At 47.7% G+C, this 8979-nt stretch overlaps 1 long non-coding RNA gene across 1 annotated transcript; it reads left to right on the top strand.

Annotated features, from left to right (window-relative positions):
• Positions 1-3449: 3449 nt before the first annotated feature.
• LOC119528569 lies at positions 3450-8751 on the top strand. Its single transcript, XR_005215749.1, has 3 exons — positions 3450-3589; positions 7722-7955; positions 8352-8751. It is a non-coding gene; the product is annotated as an uncharacterized LOC119528569 (long non-coding RNA).
• The last annotated feature ends 228 nt before the right edge of the window (positions 8752-8979 follow it).

An 8979-nucleotide genomic window follows, 5' to 3' on the forward strand; every position in this document is an offset into this window, starting at 1 on the left:
AAGGCTACTGGATTGGAGTCTGATAGTTTCAGGCATTTACTTCTGGCTATTCCAATACATTAAAACCTAAAAAGGGTTATCTATATAGTGCATAAGAATGTCCACCAGAGTGACCTCTAGACTCCATTTGAAATCTCTGAGCCACTGAAACTTTATTTCGTTTCATTTTGCCGAGTTGCATTTTAAAGTGGCTTTCTCCAAAGTGTGTCTCTCAGCTTCTCTCTCTCAGCTCCTGTGCATCCTTGCTGTTCTCCCAGGGTGTTTCTCTCTAAGTATCTGGGTGTCCTGTCTTAGCTTCTCCGGGGCAAACGCTGGGCTTCATCTCTTAGGCTAGCATCTCCAAACATCTTTCTGTCCACAACTCCAAGCATCTTCAAGCATCAGCATCTGTGTCAACTATTGAGCTCTCTTAAGTACCACAGTGAACCAATCAAGATGCACCCTGAATGGACAGGGCCATACCTCCATGGAAATAATCTAATCAAAAGGTCTCACCCAGTTGGGTGAGTCACATCTCATGGAAACACGCAATCAAAAGTTTCTATCCAATAAGATTGGGTTAAATGATCATAGCCCTCCTGGGGTCCATAAGAGTTTCAAACTGACACATCTGGCACCCTGCCTTCCTTTTGCAACTTTTCCTCAATTGTGATTTTGTGAAGAAAAAAAAAGACAAAACAACCCAAAATCCAGGTAGGAAGCTCCAAGGCCAAGACATAAATATTCCTTTCTTCCCAAAGTCAACTTTGATGAAATTCAATCTGTAGTTGAAAGAGTATGTATATGGATTCAGAAGACCTTGATTTTAGTGCCAGTCTGTCACTAACACATTGCCTGACCTCACTGAGGAAGTTCATGTAAACTCCCTGACTTCTGTTTCCTCATCTATATTGTGAGGGAATGTAATAAGCGGTCTTGAAGGTGATACCTAGCTGGAACATTCTATGATCTGTGACTCTGCCATCAAATGTCTGAATGCTGCTACTAAAAAATAATAGTAGGTACTCTTTACTGAACAGTTATGTGCCAGGAACTGTGCTAGTACTTTATCGGCCTGATCTTATCTTCAAAACTCACTACAACCTCAGAAGCATTATTCCCATTTCAAAGATGAGGAAACTGAAGCTCTCACAGGCTAAGCAACTTGTGGAAGGGCACACTGTCAATTGTGTCAGAGCTGGGGAGGGCAGCATGGTGCAGGAAAAAAGCAAGAGTCTTTGAGGCACAAAGATGGGTTCAAACTCAGGCTTCATCAAACTTAGGCTTTGAGGTCTTGTTTGGACCCATCACTTCCTTTCTCTAAACCTGTGTTCTTATCTGTAAAATGAGAGTGGTGATAGCTACCTCACTGAGATTGTTGATAAACATGAAGAATGCAATTGAATATGTAAAGTGCTTGGATTAAAGTGGCATTCAGGTAATGCAAGGTTTGGGTTGATCACGTGGACTCTCTCCTGCACTCCTGGGTGCGAGGCAGCCAGCTTGGGGGAGGAAATGCAGACCACCCTCCGTAAGCCACCTGACGTCTCACCGCACTAAGACTCATCACACAGGGTGGGGGGGGGGGGAAGAGAGGGACCACTGGGGCCACCTGGGCCTGAGCATCATTCTCAGTGCTCCAGGAGGTGCAGGTGAATGCTCCCGTTTTCAGCCTGCCAGGAACCAGGTTCATCATCAGGCATTAAGCCGCACAAAACTCAGCGAGCCCCCAGGGAAGCAGAGAACATGAGAATGGAGCTGGGAGGAAGTTAGCACAGATTTCTCTGTCTCTGCTATAGGAGCAAAGCCCTCTGCTCAAGGAAAATTGTGCTAGGATTTTGAAATCCTGCAAAACCCAAGGAATTCCAATGCACAGATGGCTAGAGAGGGGTCCTTTTAAAGGAATGAATGACTCCTGGAGGTGGAAATGAGGAAGAGGAGGCTCAAACTACACTTTCTACATGGCACAAACAGTGACAGGCTGAGTTACTGCTGGTCATACAACCAGAAGGTCAAGAGCATAGATTCAAAGAGCCTGTGAGTCAGCAACCGGCCCAGGAGGCAGAGGTCCCCAGCAGGAGCTTTCTCATCTGCAGGCAGGTGGCAGGCTGCCCTGGGGAACAGGTGAGGTCACCAGTAAGCCATTTTTCCAAACGACCTCATTGGCCCTTCATCTGGAGTTTGAAGGTGCCCCAGTCAGCACGAGATAAGTCAGTGTTTGAGGGTGTGAAACAGGTGTACAGGATCTCACGGACTGGGGAACAAGTGGGGCCATGAAGTCCCCTGCTTCTGGGCATCCTCGCACAGGGCAAGGACAAGCAGAAAGCAAATAACGAAAATAAATAAATAAAAGGGTTCAAAAGCAAATGTTGACACTCAACCGAAAACCCCTTTGAACCAACAGAGGGACATACGTGGCCAAACACCAGCCAGGCTCAGTTCGTGCTGCCTGCCTCCGGGAGGACTTCCGCAGGGATTAGCAATATCGATTGCACCTTTATTTTTGAGATAATCAACTTAGAGGCTGATTGCAACATTGCCTCACCTCCCATCAGCCCGTCTGGGGCGCCCCGTTGTGGTGCAGGGTGGGCTGGCGGCGCCGCGGCGCGACACGCATCTGTCTGCCCTTTCCCTGGTGGCTGTGGACCTGCCAGGGCCTGTGACAGAAAGAGAAACTGCCGCGTCTGAGCCTGGAGCCTGGAGCACGCGGAAGCGGGTCCAGGGAAATGAGATTCGTCCGCATTCCATCCCCAGGCTCTTCCTCTCTAAAATCCCATTGATATAAATGCCCTGGACACCAAGGGCAGGGACGTGGGGGCAGGGAGCAGCAGGGAAGCAAGCAGGAAAGGAAGACGGGGCCTGAACTTGCCTGAAGCCGGTGCAGAGCAGAAGTGTGGTGGGAACAGCGGGACGGGGGCCGAGGACAGGTCACTCAGAGGTGGACAGACAGGGAAAGGCTCCTTCCAGTTGAGGAGCCGCCCCCCCCCGTGCCCCCAGCTCATTCATTTTACAAATTCACCCAAATATCTATGGAGCTGCTCTAGGTTCTGGAGACACAGTGGTGAACAAGACAGGCAATGTTTCTCTTCTCTTGAATCTTACCTTCTTCAGGGGGGGAGAAAGGCAATAAGCTAGTACCCAACAACATGAGTAAGTAGTTCCCAAAAGCAGTTAGGTGTTACACAGAAAATAAAACAAGAAAGGAGATAACGAGTGAATGAGCTAGGGTCCTGGGGTGATCATCTTTGACAAGATGATATTTGAGCAGATGCCTGAAGGCAGTGAGGGAGACCACAAGGCCAAGATCTCGGGAAAAGTGACCCAGGCTGAAGAAACAGCGTGAGCCAAGACTCAGGGGTGGCGGCTGCTGGGAGTGTTCAGGAAACCAAAGGAAAGTACTTAGTACTCATTAATTCAATTAATCCTCACGAAGATCATAAAAAGTAGGTCCCTTTATTTTCCCCATTTTACAGATGAAGAGACTGAGGCTCAGAGTGGTTAAGTAATTTGCCTAAGGTGACCCAGCTGGCAAATGGCAGAGCCAAGCCTGGAATCCAGACAGTGTGGCTGTGAAGTCTTGGCTCTTAAAGTATTTGAATTATACTGTATGGTAAGAAACAAGGGTCATGTACTACCTGGATTGGGGGGTGGGGGGGGTGCCAATGGGAGGAGTAGGTGGAAGGTAGATCCTGGGACCAAATCAGTCTCCGTGGATAAAGGGTGTGTTTCCTTCCTACTGTGGAGACTTATGCAGAAGAAGAGAATCTTTCAGAAGAGGGTGCACCAGGTGACAGGAAAGGAAAACAAGGACCTAGAGTGTTTCTAAGTGGTCCCTGGTGAAGGATATTTTGTGCGTCTGTTTTCCCTTGGACCAAGGGGACAGTCATACTTTGTGTCTTAGTTTCCTAAGGCTGCTAACACAAAGTACCACAAACTGGTGGCTTAAAACAGTATAAAGGTATTGTTTCACAGTCCTGGAAGCTAGAAGCCCCAAATCAAGGGGTCAGCAGGATCACACTTCCTTCAAAGTCTATAGGAAAGAATCTGTTCCATGCCTCCCGCTTGCTTCTGGCTGGGACTCCATTGCCAGCCCTGAACCAATCTCTCCAGGGTAATGCAGCGCTTTGAGTGGCTTAGCCTGGGTCATGTGTTCCACTCCAGATCCCGGAAATGGACCAGAAGGATGGACAGAGAGGGAGAAAGGGAAAGACATTCATGAAAATCTGATGCTCTATTGAGCAGGGGGAAGGATGCTGAGGAGGAAACAGAAATGACCTGCACTGTCAGTGAGTCGGTCGTGGCAATTATAAGAATAATAATGACAAACATTTATAGAGGGATGTCTTAGTTTCCCAGCTGCTAAAACAAATACCATACAGTGGGTTGGCTTAAACAACAGGAATGTATTGACTCACAGTCTTGAGGCTAGGAGAGGTCCAAAATCACGGCGTCATCAAGGCAATGCTTTTTCCCAGAATACTGTGGCTTCTGGGGCTGGCTGCCAGTGATCTTGGCCTTTGGCTTTTCTGTCACATGGCAATGCAAATGGCATACTCTCCTGGTTTTTCCGGGTTCTGTTGACTTCCAGCGCCTTCCTGTGGCTTTCTCTCTGTGTGTCTAAATTATATTCTGCTTATAAAGGCCTCCAGTAATAGGATTAAGACCTATCCTGATTCAGTTGGGCCACACCTTTACTAAAGTAACCTCATCAAAAGGTTCACAACCACAGGAATGGATTAAGATGAATAACATGTTTTTCTGGAGCACATAATTTAACCTGCCACCAGGGATAACTTCTAAATACTATTCTAAGCACTTTACAAATATTAGTGCAATCCTCACACAATCCTATGCTTAGTGAGCATCGTTAGTTCCCATTTTACCGATGAGAAAACCGAGGCAAAGAGTAACTAACGTGCCCAAGTCTACACAGCTGAAAATGGTGGAACCAGGAGTCAAACCCAGGCAATCCAACTACGTACATAAAATGTGCTCTTAATTATATTTGTAAAAACTTCTGAGGCTGGCCAGGAGGGGAACAAATTAGGGGGCAACATCCTGCAGCTGACAGCCAGTGCCAAGCAAAGCTCTGACACATAGTAGGCACTCACTAAATATTTGTCAAGTGAGTAAAGGATACACTGGTTTCACCCACATGCACTTAATGTCCTCAAACTGCACGTGCCTTGATTTCTGAGAAACCACTTTATGCTGCTTCTCTATCTCCCTAGGCCAGAAGTTCATAAAGGTATTGGCCTACTTTTATCTGGGGGTGGGGTGGTGGGGGATGAGTAACGGATCTTAGAGAGGATTCTTATTCTTTCATCTACCTTAAATTTTTAACCTGGGCAGCCAACCCAGAAACTACCATTTTGGGTGATCTTGATAGCATTTCCCACCCCCGTCTGTTCTTCTCAGAAAGCTTTCTTGAGAGACTGTGTGTATGCACTCGCCAAACACTGGGCAGGGCCTGCAGGTCACACATGCTGTAGACTCACTGGTCTAAGCAGGCACCTGCCTAACAGCCCTGTATCCTGAGGGCTGCGGGGACAGGGAAAGCACCACGTAGCTTTCCTTGGTCTGTAGCTGGGCCCTCCACTGGCCGGGGCATCAGCTGGGCACCAGGTGGGCTCCCTGCTCACACTAGGGATAGCAGGATTTTGGACTAGCAGAGGTCAGGTGGTGGCACTCAACCACCTGAGTCCAGATAAACTCAATTACTGTGATGTGCATCAAGGCTGGATGGCAACCAGAGGGCCTTGACCTGTGGGAAGCTGTGGTGAAGCTGTGATGATATACCAGAGTGTTCCCAGGGGAGAAAGAGATAAGCAGTTGACTAGGGTGTTACTTGATTTGCATCACCAGAAAACAAAATCAAAGCTAGCAGGAAGGAGGCTGCTGTTAGCCGTCTCAATGGAAAACCTGGTATCGCTCAGTCTCCAGTCCAAGCACTGAACCATTGATTGCAGGAGTGCACATTCCCTTGAAGAAGGACCCTGAAATGCTACCACAAGCACATGCAATAATATTTCCCAAATCCCACCCCCAGAGCGATCTGTTCAGACCTTTTGAGGACTACTAAATACAGGATGGGGCCTCCATGACCCCATTTAGAGCGGGAGCTTCTGGAAGCCAGATAATGCATGGAGTCCTGGTCCCTGTCTAATTCCCAGTGCTCCGGTGCTCCAGAGATCCCCCCCGTGTGAATTTACTCCTATGCCTAATAGGGACAGATGTTCTTAGCATTTGGAAGAACCCCACATGGTTCCCTGATACCTGGAAGGAGAGGTAGGAGGAGCCAAGCAGAAGGCCCTTAACATCCCCCACCCCCTCAGACAAGATAGTAAATCAGAAGCAATATTACATCCCATCGCCCTGAAATTCCTCTAAATGAACCCTACAAAAATCAGCTGGGTCATGATGGCTCACCATAAATTGAACCAAGTGGTCACCTCCATCATAGGTCCTAGGCCTGTGCTGTCTTTACTGGAAAGGATTTCTACAGCCTCTTGGTATGCACTTGGTATGTAGGTATTGATCTGGTAAATATGTATTTTTTAATCCCTATGAGCAAGGAGGATCAAAAGCAGTTTGCTATTCGTAGAGGCAAAAAGTAGATTACTGGATACCAAGGGCAGGGGGTGGGGGGCAGAGTGAAGGGGGTGAGGGAATGAATGCTTAATGGATACAGAGTTTCTGTTTGGGGTTATGGAAATGTTGGTAATGGATGGTGGTGACGGTAGCATAACATTGTGAATGTAATTGATAGTGCTAAATTATACACTTAAAAGTAGTTAAAATGGAAATTTGATGGAGTATATACATTACCACAATAAAAATTAAAAAAAAAAAAAAAAAAAGTAGTTTGCTGTTACATCAGAACAGCAGTATACATTTACTGACTTTCCCCAGGGCTTGTTAACTGTCCTATAACAATATAGTCTGTAAGGATCATAACTGTTTTGACATTCCACAAAATATCACATTGGCTGCTGTATACACACATATAGAACACTGTGGGGTTTGGATGCTGTGCCTGTTTGAGTGTATTGTGTCCCCCAAATGCCATTATCTTTGTGGTCTTGTGTGGGGCAGGCGTTTTGGTGATGGTTGGATTTGCTTGGAATGTGCCCCGCCCAGCTGTGGGCAATGACTCTGATGAGATGTTCCCATGGAGGCATGGCCCTGTCCATTCAGGGTGGGCCTTGATCAGTGGAGCTATATAAATGAGCTGACTCGGGGGGGAGGAAATGGAGTGCAGCTGGGAGTGATGTTTTGAAGAGGAGCAAGCTTGCTAGAAAGGAACGTCCTGGGAGAAAGCCGTTTTGAGGCTGGAGCTTTGGAGCAGATGCCAGCTGCCTTCCTAGCTAACAGGTTTTCCGGACGCCGTTGGCCATCCTCCGGTGAAGGTACCCGATTGCTGAGGTGTTACCTTGGACGCTTTGTGGCCTTAAGACTGTAACTGTGTAGCGAAATAAACCCCCGTTTTATGAAAGCCTATCCATCTCTGGTGTTTTGCATTCTGCAGCATTAGCAAACTAGGACAGATGCTGACCTTCAGAATGTGGCATATGCTCTGAAGCCATGGACAAAAAAAGTTACTGTGTTCCCAAGACCCAGAATACTCTGGTCCAGGAACCAACAGATGGAAGTAGATGTGCCCCTCTCACCGTCCCTCCCAGGAACTGACTTGCAGAATTTGTGATTCCTGTTCCTGACCTTTAGTCTCCGCTCAATTCCAGAACCAGGATGTGTTCCCTGTGGACACAGTGAGGCTCCCACTGAGCCTGAAGCTGTGACTACCACATGGTTGTTTCGGGCTCCTCCTGCCATTGGACCAAGAAGCAAAGAAAGGAGTTACCATATTGGCTGGGATGACTGACCCCAATTACCTGGGGGAAGCATGGTTGCTGTTCCGCAACGCAGGCAGAGAAGGGGACGCCTGGAACTCGAGAGATCTGCCAGGGTGGCTCTTGGTGAGTACGCGCCTGGCGATAACTGTAAACGGGCCGGCCAATGGTAAAGCAACCTTGGGCTCCAAGCTCTCAGGGATGAAGGTCTTGATTAACAGGCAAGCAAATGGAACCTGCTAAATGGCAGAGGCAGACAGTGAGGAAAATGTAGAATAAGTGGTGAGTGAGGGCCAGGAAGAATATCGGTTACAGTAGCAGCAGCTACTGTAGAGATTTCAGCCTGCTACCACCTCCGAGGCTCTGTGATAGACTGGACTTCACGTAGGACAACTCTGTACCCCACCTCACATCTCTTGGCCACCTTGCTGCAGGTGTTGCTGTGGCAACCAGCTACAGGCTGGTGTCACATGATAGAAATTTGCCTCAGCTGAACTACTTTCTTTCTCCTTTTTGCCCCAGGTTTTCTCAGCCACTGCAGCATGGGACACCCGAAGGCACCTGCTCAGCTATTCTGATGCCCGGGCACAATTCAGGAAGAGCAAGGGAGTTAATATTAAATGAGGCCAACCTTGACCAGGGGAGGATGGGATCTGGTGAATAAATACTCCTCACTTCTAGTCCTTAGGCAGACAGTTCTCAGATGCATTCTCCATAGCTCTTCAGATGGTCCCCAGTGGGATAAGACCCAGTTGCCCATGTGGCGATCAACTCAGTAATCTTGGATTGACTTTCTCTTCCTCTCTGCTTCCTGGTTTCACTCTTCCCAGTATCAATGCCTATCCCTTAGGTACACTCTCTAAGCCACCTGCATGCAAGCCTTTTTCTTCGGCTCTGCTTTCTGGGGGAATGGAGGTTAAGACGATTGAATTAAACAATTATTTCATTTTGGTAGTTTGCTTTTGTATTTTTGAGTCAAAGCTCTTTTCTCAGGTATGAAATATTTTCATAGGTCTTGAAAAACTCATAGGGCCTTATGGATAAAATACCCTACTCCCCAGCCAGGCCAAATAAGGGTCCCCCTTGCTCAGTGCCTGGAGTCTCTATTAGTGGCCGGTGAACCCAGAGAGCCCACCATTTTGTCTGTTTG

This window comes from Choloepus didactylus, chromosome 3 (assembly GCF_015220235.1).
Source record: "Choloepus didactylus isolate mChoDid1 chromosome 3, mChoDid1.pri, whole genome shotgun sequence".
NCBI classification, from domain to species: domain Eukaryota; kingdom Metazoa; phylum Chordata; class Mammalia; order Pilosa; family Megalonychidae; genus Choloepus; species Choloepus didactylus.